The sequence below is a fragment of the Drosophila takahashii genome, chromosome 3L, assembly GCF_030179915.1.
Source record: "Drosophila takahashii strain IR98-3 E-12201 chromosome 3L, DtakHiC1v2, whole genome shotgun sequence".
In the NCBI taxonomy this organism is placed as follows: domain Eukaryota; kingdom Metazoa; phylum Arthropoda; class Insecta; order Diptera; family Drosophilidae; genus Drosophila; species Drosophila takahashii.
Window position 1 is genome coordinate 25,787,874 of NC_091680.1, and position 9,824 is coordinate 25,797,697.

The 9,824-nt window shown below is 39.5% G+C and overlaps 1 protein-coding gene across 1 annotated transcript in view; it reads right to left on the reverse strand.

Annotated features, from left to right (window-relative positions):
• The window catches only part of LOC108055995 (uncharacterized), a 29,325-nt gene extending 20,718 nt beyond the window's left edge, over positions 1 to 8,607 (reverse strand). The window contains exon 1 of the mRNA XM_017139594.3: positions 8,289 to 8,607. The gene's annotated coding sequence lies outside the window, so the exon portion shown is untranslated. The remainder of the gene's footprint in view (positions 1 to 8,288) is intronic.
• Positions 8,608 to 9,824: the final 1,217 nt, after the last annotated feature.

Below are 9,824 nucleotides of genomic sequence, written 5' to 3' on the forward strand. Positions count from 1 at the left end.
TGGTCAGCACGTAATATGGAAATTAAAACACAACCCAAACAAAGCGCAGTCCACAAATGGCTTAAACCTTCTCATCCACCTACGCGTTTACTGAGGAAGCAAATGTAAGCTTACATGCACAAAGGGCATGCAACATTGTTTTAATTTTTGCAGCGTCTAGGCCTGCAGAAGTAACTAATTTAACAAAATGAAAACGCCTTTGGTATGTCTACCGGTCGTGAATTTCGCAAACCCTTTTTATTCCGATTTTAGAATCTGGGAAAGCAGCAGCAGTTATATTTCTGAAATCATAGTAAGAAAGAAAGACGAAGAAATGTAATTGCAATTATTCTTGGTGATATATCACACACCACTCGGGTAAAAAATGATAGGAATAACGAGTTTATTAGACAATTTTTTGATTAATGAAAAGTCGCTTATAATCAAATATTTAGAATATGTTTTTGTATTCCATACGATGTGTACTTGTAACAACAGGCACACCGATGCAAACATTGTCTTCAATTTGGAAACTTACAAATTGTAAGTTACAATGCCAGACATTTGTGGTCACCCGTTTAGCTAGGGTCCTTTAATAGAAAATCTGGTATGTTACGTTTCTGACCCAAGAACCTAGGAATAATTGTGCAACCTCATGGTATGGGGAATGGAAAATTGTTACTGAAAAATCGCAGACTCTTCCAGACCCAAGCTTCCGTTCGCAAATGTTTCAAGTTTAAAATGAGCGTGTAATTAGAAATGTAAAGAGGGTAATGAGGAAAGCGGGGAGAACGAAAAGTGGAGTCGAGTCAGCTGCAGAGCAAAAGTCACTGCTGCGTCTCGTCCCCAGGAAATGTCCCACGCAAAGGAAGAAAATGGCGAATAAAATTGAAATAAAGTGGTGCAAATGCAAAAACGTGCACATACCCATTCACCTCACCACAAAACTGCACCATCTCACACCGGTTCTAGGAAGTTTCTGGCCCCAACAATGAGTAGCGTAAAAAGTTATGTATAAAAATCTTTCGCTGTTTTTTGCTTGCACTTCCGTTACAAGGCGAACAGAATTTGCATGTGACATTTGTGGTTGAGTTTTTGTTGATGGATGTGGGGTTTTTATTAGTTTTGAAGAATATAAGTTTAAGGGTTTATTTAAATGATTAAATAATGTCACAATGTCAGTAGAATTGAGACCGTCGTCGCGTCGTTCTGCTCTTCACACAAGCACGTCTTCCTTGGATCAGATCTCGTCAAATACTGCTCCTACTCGTCGTTCTCGTCCTATCGTCGTTGGTTTCGTCTTTTTCTTCTTTGGCTCGTCTTCTTCTGGAATGCGCTACTTCTCGTCGTTGTCTTAGGGATGGTTAGGGATAGGTAGGGTTATTCTAGTAATATCACTCCCTCAGTAATATCACTCCCACATTCGGCCATCCTGATCAAACATTCGCCTCGAATGTTCCGTCGTTGTCATCGTGGGTGGGCCATGGCTTGAGATATTCGGCACAGGTCGAAGAAATTTTTGGACCGTCTGAGCTGCCGACTTTCTGGACATCGTAGGCGTTGTTGTGCTTGACTTTCGTGATTTGGTAAGGACCCAAAAACTTCGGCTTTAGTTTGAGACCTCCGCCAAATTGTGTGCGCTTAATGGCTACCATGTCGCCAACGTTGTAAGGCCTTGCTGGTTTGCGTCGCAAATTGTACGTCTTTTTGTTTTCCGATTGGAGCTTTAAAATTTGTGATTTTGCCTTCAGCCTTAAGTCGTTGCGAGAGTCCTGAAACAGCGCGATGGTTTCGTTGTTGATGAGTTCACGAAGCTGCTGGTCATCTTTATTCCTCATTTTGACTCCGATTAGAAGCTCAAAAGGTGTGGTGTTGATGCTTCTCGAGAAAGTAGAGTTGATGGCTTGTTGAACTCGATCAACGTGTCTGTACCATTTTGTAGGATCATCCACACTGAGTTTTGACAAAACTGGGATAATTATGGCATTCAGTCTCTCCACTTGTCCATTTACACGTGGTAGACCCGTCGTAGACTTGACCACTTTTATATTTTCATCGTCGCAATATTGAAGAAAATCTTGGGCTGTAAAAGCTGAACCTCGATCCGAAATAATACAAGCTGGGTTGCCAAACACGTTACTTTGTCCTCGTAGTTTTGTAATGACTTCGCTTGAGGTCGTAGACTTTGTAGGATAAAGCCAGCAGAACTTCGTAAAGGAATCGATGACGGCGAGTATGTGCTTGTAATTCTTGCTTGTAGAGTCTAATGGACCCAAGTGGTCGATGTGGTAAGTGTGCAGTGGAAAATCTTCTTTGTGCAATGGATGTAGCCAGCCCTCCTGCTTGCCACGCTTGCGGTTGCTTAAAATGCACGGAATACAGCAGTCGATGAATTTCTGTATTTTTTCATCAAGGTTTTGGATGAAATATTCGTTGCAAATCATCTCCTTCGTCTTTTTGACGGCGAAATGTCCTCGGTCGTGTGCTCTGGCTATGATCTGTCTTTCCATGTCTCTGGGGACAACAAGAAGTTCTGCGTCGTTAACTATCTTGTATAGGATTCCGGACTTGAGAAAATAGTCGTCGTAGGGTGAGTTGGAGTCTTCAATTATTTTGCAGATCGTTTTCAAGAGTTCGTCCTTTTCTTGAGCTTGTTTAAAGCCAAGTGCTATGGAGTCGTCTATGATTGTCATTATTGGGTACCTAGAGAGAGCGTCAACGTGCTTCATACGTGTACCTGAACGGTGTTCGACTTTGTAGTCGTACTCTTGAAGCAACAGTACCCAACGTGCAACTCTGGTGCACAGGCTTTGCTTTTCCAGCGTCTTGGTGAATGCATTGCAATCTGTCACAATCTTAAAAGGGATGCCAAGTAGATAGACTCTAAACTTTGTTATAGCTTCGATGATCGCTAGCACCTCTAATTCGTAGCTGGAATATTTACGCTGAGCATCTGTGGTTTTCCTACTCATAAAATAAACTGGGTGAAATTGGCCATCGTCAGCTGATTTCTGTAAAAGCACGGCGCCAAACCCATCTATGGAGGCGTCAGTGTGTACCTCGGTGTCGTACTTCGGGTTGTAAATAGCTAGAATAGGGGTGGAAGTCAGGTATTTCTTTAAAGATTCAATAGCGTTCTCTTCATCAGGGCCAATAGCAAATTCAGCTTTATTTTTGGTAAGGTCAGTCAAGGGTTTCGAAATCAGGGCATAATTCTGGATGAACTTCCTAAAGTATCCTGTGAGTCCTAGAAAACTTTCTAGTTGCTTTAGGTTCTGTGGCGTCCTAAACTTCGAAACTGCGTCGATCTTCTGAGGAGTTGGAGAAATGGTCTTGTTCTCGATGATGTGACCTAAGAACTGGATACGGGTCTGCAGAAAATGGCATTTCTTTAGGTTGAGCTCGAGACCATATTCGCTGCAAGTTGATATAACTTCGTTGAGATTCGACACCGCCTCCATTTCGTCCTTCGCTGGGATAATTATGTCGTCTACATAAGGGAGAGCGATTCCTCTACGGGACAGTACTCGGAAGATCGCATTGATGTGTCTTTGAAAAACACCAGGTGAGTTGGACAAACCGAAGGGCACCTTTAGGAATTGGTATTGCCCACTCTGCGTCACGAATGAGGTGTACTTCCTGCTAGATTCGGCCACTGGCACATGGAAAAAGCCATTCCGCAAATCAATTGTACTGAATATCAACGCTTCTTGCAAGCGGTCAAGTTGGTCGTCAATCAGGGGCAAGGGAAAATGATCTTTTACGATTACCTTGTTTATACGCCTGTAATCTATACAGAGTCGTTGCGAACCGTCGTTTTTCTTCGCAAGTACTACCGGGCTTGTAAATTCGGAATCAGACTCCTCGATTATACCGTTATCCAACCACTGTTCTATTTGTTCGTCGATCACGTTTGTTTCAGCGAAAGCGAATCTGCGCGGGCGCGAGAAAATTGGCGATTCGTCATTTAGAAGGATTTTCATTTCAATGTTGGTCGACTTCGATTTTACCGGCTTGTAATTCATTATTAGTTCACGCACTTTTTGTTTCGCACACGCACTGGCTGATTCGTTTATATCGAGTTCATCGTTGTTAATAACCGTGTCAATTTTCAGCAAGTTAGCTGGAATGTTGTCTTCGCAAAGATTATTTATACTTCGCACACGCAAACCACTGGGACCGAACGATATTTCTGCTTGCAAACACAATTCCTCGCCAATGATCATTCGAGTGTCCATACAATCGAGCGGAACTATAAAGAAATTCAAATCGTAGGCACTGTTGTCGATCCACACTGCTTGCTTGCACTGTCCAATTGGTTTGATCTTATTGGAATTGCGATTTTTACCAAATCCAATTAGATATACACTGCACTCTTTCAGCTTCGGCAAAGCTAGCTCCTCGTAAAGGTCTTCACGCAAAATATTAAATTTGCTGCCTGTGTCGAACAGTGCGATACAATTTTGTGACTTAATTGAAACAACTTTGCTCGTCATGTTGTTGTGGTCACTTAAAACTCGCGCGTTTGGCTTGCACTCATCGACTGTTTCGACACGTTGGGGACAATTTTTGGAGATGTGACCGAATTTGTTGCATTTAAAACACTTCCTGCCCTTCTCTTTATTGTTGCAACCACTAGACAGATGTCCCTTCTCGCCACAGTTGTAGCAAACGATTTCCTTCTTGACACCACCTTTTGTACCACTGTGCGCCGCTTGAGCTTTCTTGTCTTTCACACTGCTTTCGCCAAAATGAGATTTTGCACTGATTGTTTGGTAGTCCTTCAACTTGTCCTTAAATTCGGTCATGTTTCTAGCTCCATAAAGCATGGATTTATTAATTGAGAGTTCATCAATACCGTCGATCACGTATTGGATGAGAGCGTCTTCTTCAACATTTCCCCGTGAGGCAATATCTTTCATACGGTAAAAATATTCCTGTACACTTTCGGTTGCGCGTCGTTTGCTCTCTCCAAGTTGCATGTGTATTTGTTTGCTGCTCACTCTCGATCTGAATTCGCTTAACAAAGACTCTTTTAAAGCACTCCACGAATTTATTCCTTTCTCGCTCAACACAAACAATTTCGCGACACCTTTGAGCGATTTTTTGGCAAAGATCAGCTTTTGCATTTCGTTCCAACCCATGAGTACAGCTTGGTCTTCAAAATCACTTATCCAGACCTCGACTGGAATTTCGTCTGTGCCTTCGAATTGTTTTATAGATTCCTCTATATCGCGAAAACTTAAAGCGAAACGCGGCATTTCGTTGTATTGAATTGGCACTGGTTGCGAATTCTTCTTTCGGTCTTTTTCACTCGTTGGATTTGTTCTTGCGGAATTTGAAATGACACTCTCGATTTCGTCGTCGCTTTGATACTCCTCTTCGTCTTCTTCATCTTCATCAGATTCCTCTGGGTCTTCCACTTCGTTGCCAGCGAGAAGTTGGCCAAATCGAAGATTGCGAAAAATATGCAATTGCATGTTTTCGACTTCGTGGCTTATGCCTAAAACTAGGCATATTGAGATTAAATCCCTTTCAGTCAGTTTTGCCTGCACGTACACACTTTTGGCTTTATATACTGCGTCATTTTCGTCGTATTGAAAGCCAGAAAATTCGCGAAGGCGTTTGCGATTATTCCTGTCTCCTTCTTTTTCAAACACGAATTTGTGCAAAGCCCAAATGCTTGCCTTTGATGCTGTTTTTAAATTGTTTGAAATTAAATCGTTTAGACACGCCATAATTGAAAAAATGTATGTTTCACGAAGGGTTTTTTGTGTCTCTTTCACGTAGTAGAACTTTCACGTATCACTTTCACCTTTCTCGGATACTTCCCGGCGAGCTCCCAAATGTGGGGTTTTTATTAGTTTTGAAGAATATAAGTTTAAGGGTTTATTTAAATGATTAAATAATGTCACAATGTCAGTAGAATTGAGACCGTCGTCGCGTCGTTCTGCTCTTCACACAAGCACGTCTTCCTTGGATCAGATCTCGTCAAATACTGCTCCTACTCGTCGTTCTCGTCCTATCGTCGTTGGTTTCGTCTTTTTCTTCTTTGGCTCGTCTTCTTCTGGAATGCGCTACTTCTCGTCGTTGTCTTAGGGATGGTTAGGGATAGGTAGGGTTATTCTAGTAATATCACTCCCTCAGTAATATCACTCCCACATGGATGAGGGTAGACAGATATCTTTGCATCAGCAACGTCTGCTGATAGAGCAATAAACTATGTTTTATATGCATGCTTAAATTAGAGATACGGAGACTAGCGTTGTTATTTAAATGAAATGTTTTTTTAGTACTTGATTATGTTCTTTTGAACTCCGTCAGTGTATCCAGTATACTATTGTGGTTAGTGACGAATTTTATGATTGATTTATAATGCCACCTTTTACATAACTATAAACAATTGTCTTATTGTCATTAAATGTTAATCCTATCGATTTTGTATATAAAAAAACTCTATCCTATCAACTGTGCAACAAAATGAATGATTTTTAAATTCCCAAGCTAAAAAAGATTAAAAATTTCCCCGACGCAAGGATTTTTAGCAAAAGGACCTCAAAGCACGAAAAACGCTGAAATTGGCCAACTTTCCGGAGATTTCAGAGGCAAACGGATTCATCGTTTGTATTCATGTAAAATTTTTTTTTTAAGATACACTTTTTATCTTTTAAGCACCATACTTAGAATAATTTAAGGATTTTTTTAAGGGAAAAACAAATTCTACAAATTCTTTTGCTAAGAATTCTTTCGTCGGGGAACATTTTGCAAAACGCAGTTTAACTTGGGAATTCGTAACAAATCCAAAAATATAGCATCCATCGAGTTAAATTTTTGATGTTGCATAGTGTTATTGTTAAATTTAATTCGAAATTCTGGAACATTAAGCAAGAGTAGTATCCCAGAGTAAAAGAGAATACAATGAAAACCTAAGAAGCTATAATATGGTCTTCCGGTTCGAAATTCAGAAATAATAAAAACAAGAAAGGAAGCTAGCTTCGGCCAGCCGAAGCTTATATACCCTTGCAGACCATTCCTATTAATTAACAAATCGCAAAAATGTTCAATTTTCTAATATTTCTCATTAATTTTCCGATCGTTCCTAATGCAGCTATATGATATAGTCGTCCGATTTTGATCAAATTAAAATTGAAATTCGGAAATATTTAAAAAGAGTCATATCCTAGAGTAGAAGATAATACAATAAAAACCAAAGAAGCTAGAATTTATTTCCTATTACTTTTCCATTAATTTTCCGATCGTTCCTATGGCAGCTATATGATATAGTAGTCCGATTTTTTAACAATTTAATTCGAAATTCAGAAATATTTAAAAAATAACATCCCCAAAAGTAGAAGGTAATAGTTCAAAAAACACCGAAGCTAGAATTTTTTAAAGTTTTTTTTTCCGATCCTTTCTATGGGAGCTATAAGATATAGTTGTCCGATCCGGTCGGTTCCGACATATATACTACCTACTTTTGCGAAAGTTTCGTCCCGATAGCTCAAAAACTGAGAGACTAGTTTGCGTAGAAACAGACAGACGGACAGACGGACGGACAGACGGACATGGCTAGATCGACTCGTCTTGTGATGCTGATCAAGAATATATATACTTTATGGGGTCGGAAACGTCTCCTTCACTGCGCTGCAAACTTCTGACTGAAATCATAATACCCTCTGCAAGGGTATTAAGATTATTCCCAAGAGTATGAGGTTATATTTTAAAAAACACTGAAGATTTTATTTTTATACCCGTTAGTAAAAGGGTTATTGTATTCGTGCAAAAGTATGTAACAGGGAGAAGCAAGCGTTTCCGACCCCATTACTTACTTGATCAGGGTCACTAGCCGAGTCGATCTAGCCATGTCCGTCTGTCCGTCTGTCTGTCTGTATGAACGCTGAGATCCGGAAAACTACGAAAGCTAGAAGGTTGAGATTTCCCACACATATTCTTGGGCTTCCTACAGAGCGCAAGTTTATTTCAGCCGAGCGCCACGCTGCTCTAACGCCCACAATCGCTCACTAACGATTTTAAAATGTGTCTGGCGCCCACACCGTTAAAGATTTCCGAAAAGTATAAGTGCAATTTTGTTGTATATAAATATACCTATCGAAATGTAAAAGAAATTTTTCAAATCGGACCATTCAAAAAGTTATGCGCAATTAAAAAAAAACCCGACTATAGCATTCTCTCTTGCTTTAAATAAATTGAATACGATCTCTTAATCCTTTGGCTTTATATATTTATAGTAATAGTTTGCACTTTTTAATATCATTATTAGCCGAGAAAAATCTTTTGAATTTACTTACCACTTTGTAACCCCCAGTTAAGTTGTATACACTTTAAAAGCCAAACATTCATAACACGACGACAAGTATTTGTTGTTTAATTTTCTGTATAATTCAATTTGCTTTTACGGGTAGCATATGTGATATTTACTCAGCTTATTTATTCAATAATAAATATAAATTTGTATTTCATATTTTTCTTTGTAGCTGTGTTTGCGGGTATTTAATGATCTGCTGCACCTCCTGGTCTACTCGGTTTTATTACACAATGCATTAGGCACTACATTAATTCCTGATGTTTTTGTTGTATTTTTTTTTTATTTCGCTTATGCTGTTTGCAGAATTAATTTATAAAATATTTAAAGAACGACGCGCCGCAAGCTTTTATTTTTGGTTATTTCTGTTTGTGTTGTTTTTTCCATGAATTATTGATGGCGTTTGTTTTGTATTTTGTTATTCATTTATTACTTTTGATAATATTTTTTGCAGACGCTGTAAAACATAAATGCACAGGGATGTTTAAAGAGGTTGAGGGTGTGGGGGGTCGGATAATGAATCCATATAGGGGCGCGTAACGGCGAGGCGATAATAAACATGCACAAACACAATAAATTTTACATTATAAACAGCAAGAACAACAAAATATACAATTAGCAACAGCAAAAGCATAAATTTTGGTTAAGAGTTTTAAAGGGAAACAACAGCAAAATCGCGTATACGCCACGTGGACGCGTGATAATTATGGCTTTTGGGCACGAAGTGTAGGCCACAGAAAATATCTTAAAATTTTTTCCTTTACATTCCTGCCCCCTTGCAACATGAACGTTGAAAGCGAAATGTTTTTAGCAAGGACATGAACGCGAGGTGGCAAGGTCTGTCAATAGCTAAAGTTGGCTGACGAAGCCAAAAACAAAACACTGGCTGCGAGAAGACGCAAGGAAGCCAAGCGCAGCCTTTTGGCAGCTGTAAAAACATATATGTGTGTACGCCGTACATCTATGTCTATGTGGGAGCTGTCTGGGTTAGTAAAAGGCAAGCGCGGAGAAAAAGGACTCGGGCTAAAGCGACAAAAAGGAAATCAAGCCAAAAGCTGAAAAAAAGCGCAAGCAAAACAAAGTCGAGCGGATGATGAGACCTGACTGGCCCAGAAGAAGATGGAGAGAAAAACGGAGAAAACCCAGAGCCAAATGATACAAAAAGGTTATTCCTCACCCATTAAAGGGGTAGTGTTCATTTTGGGTACTCAGTATACTTATATGCCTTCGTAGGTGGAAATTATGATTGCTTGTCTTGTTCCAGTTATTAGTTATTTTTTCTATTTGGGTATCTTTTTATCTACCCATCTAATTTTATATATTCCACGGACATAATTCAGAAGCCAAAATTAGGACTCTTAAATAGACAACGCAGACAATTATGTGACAATGGACAATTATGGGTCAGCTATTGGCCATCTTTCGCCATTGTCATTTTTCGGAAATCGCCTTTTAATGTGATTTATTGATTGGAGGTCAAACTTTATACGTCCCACTACCTCAGGGCATGTACATATAATAA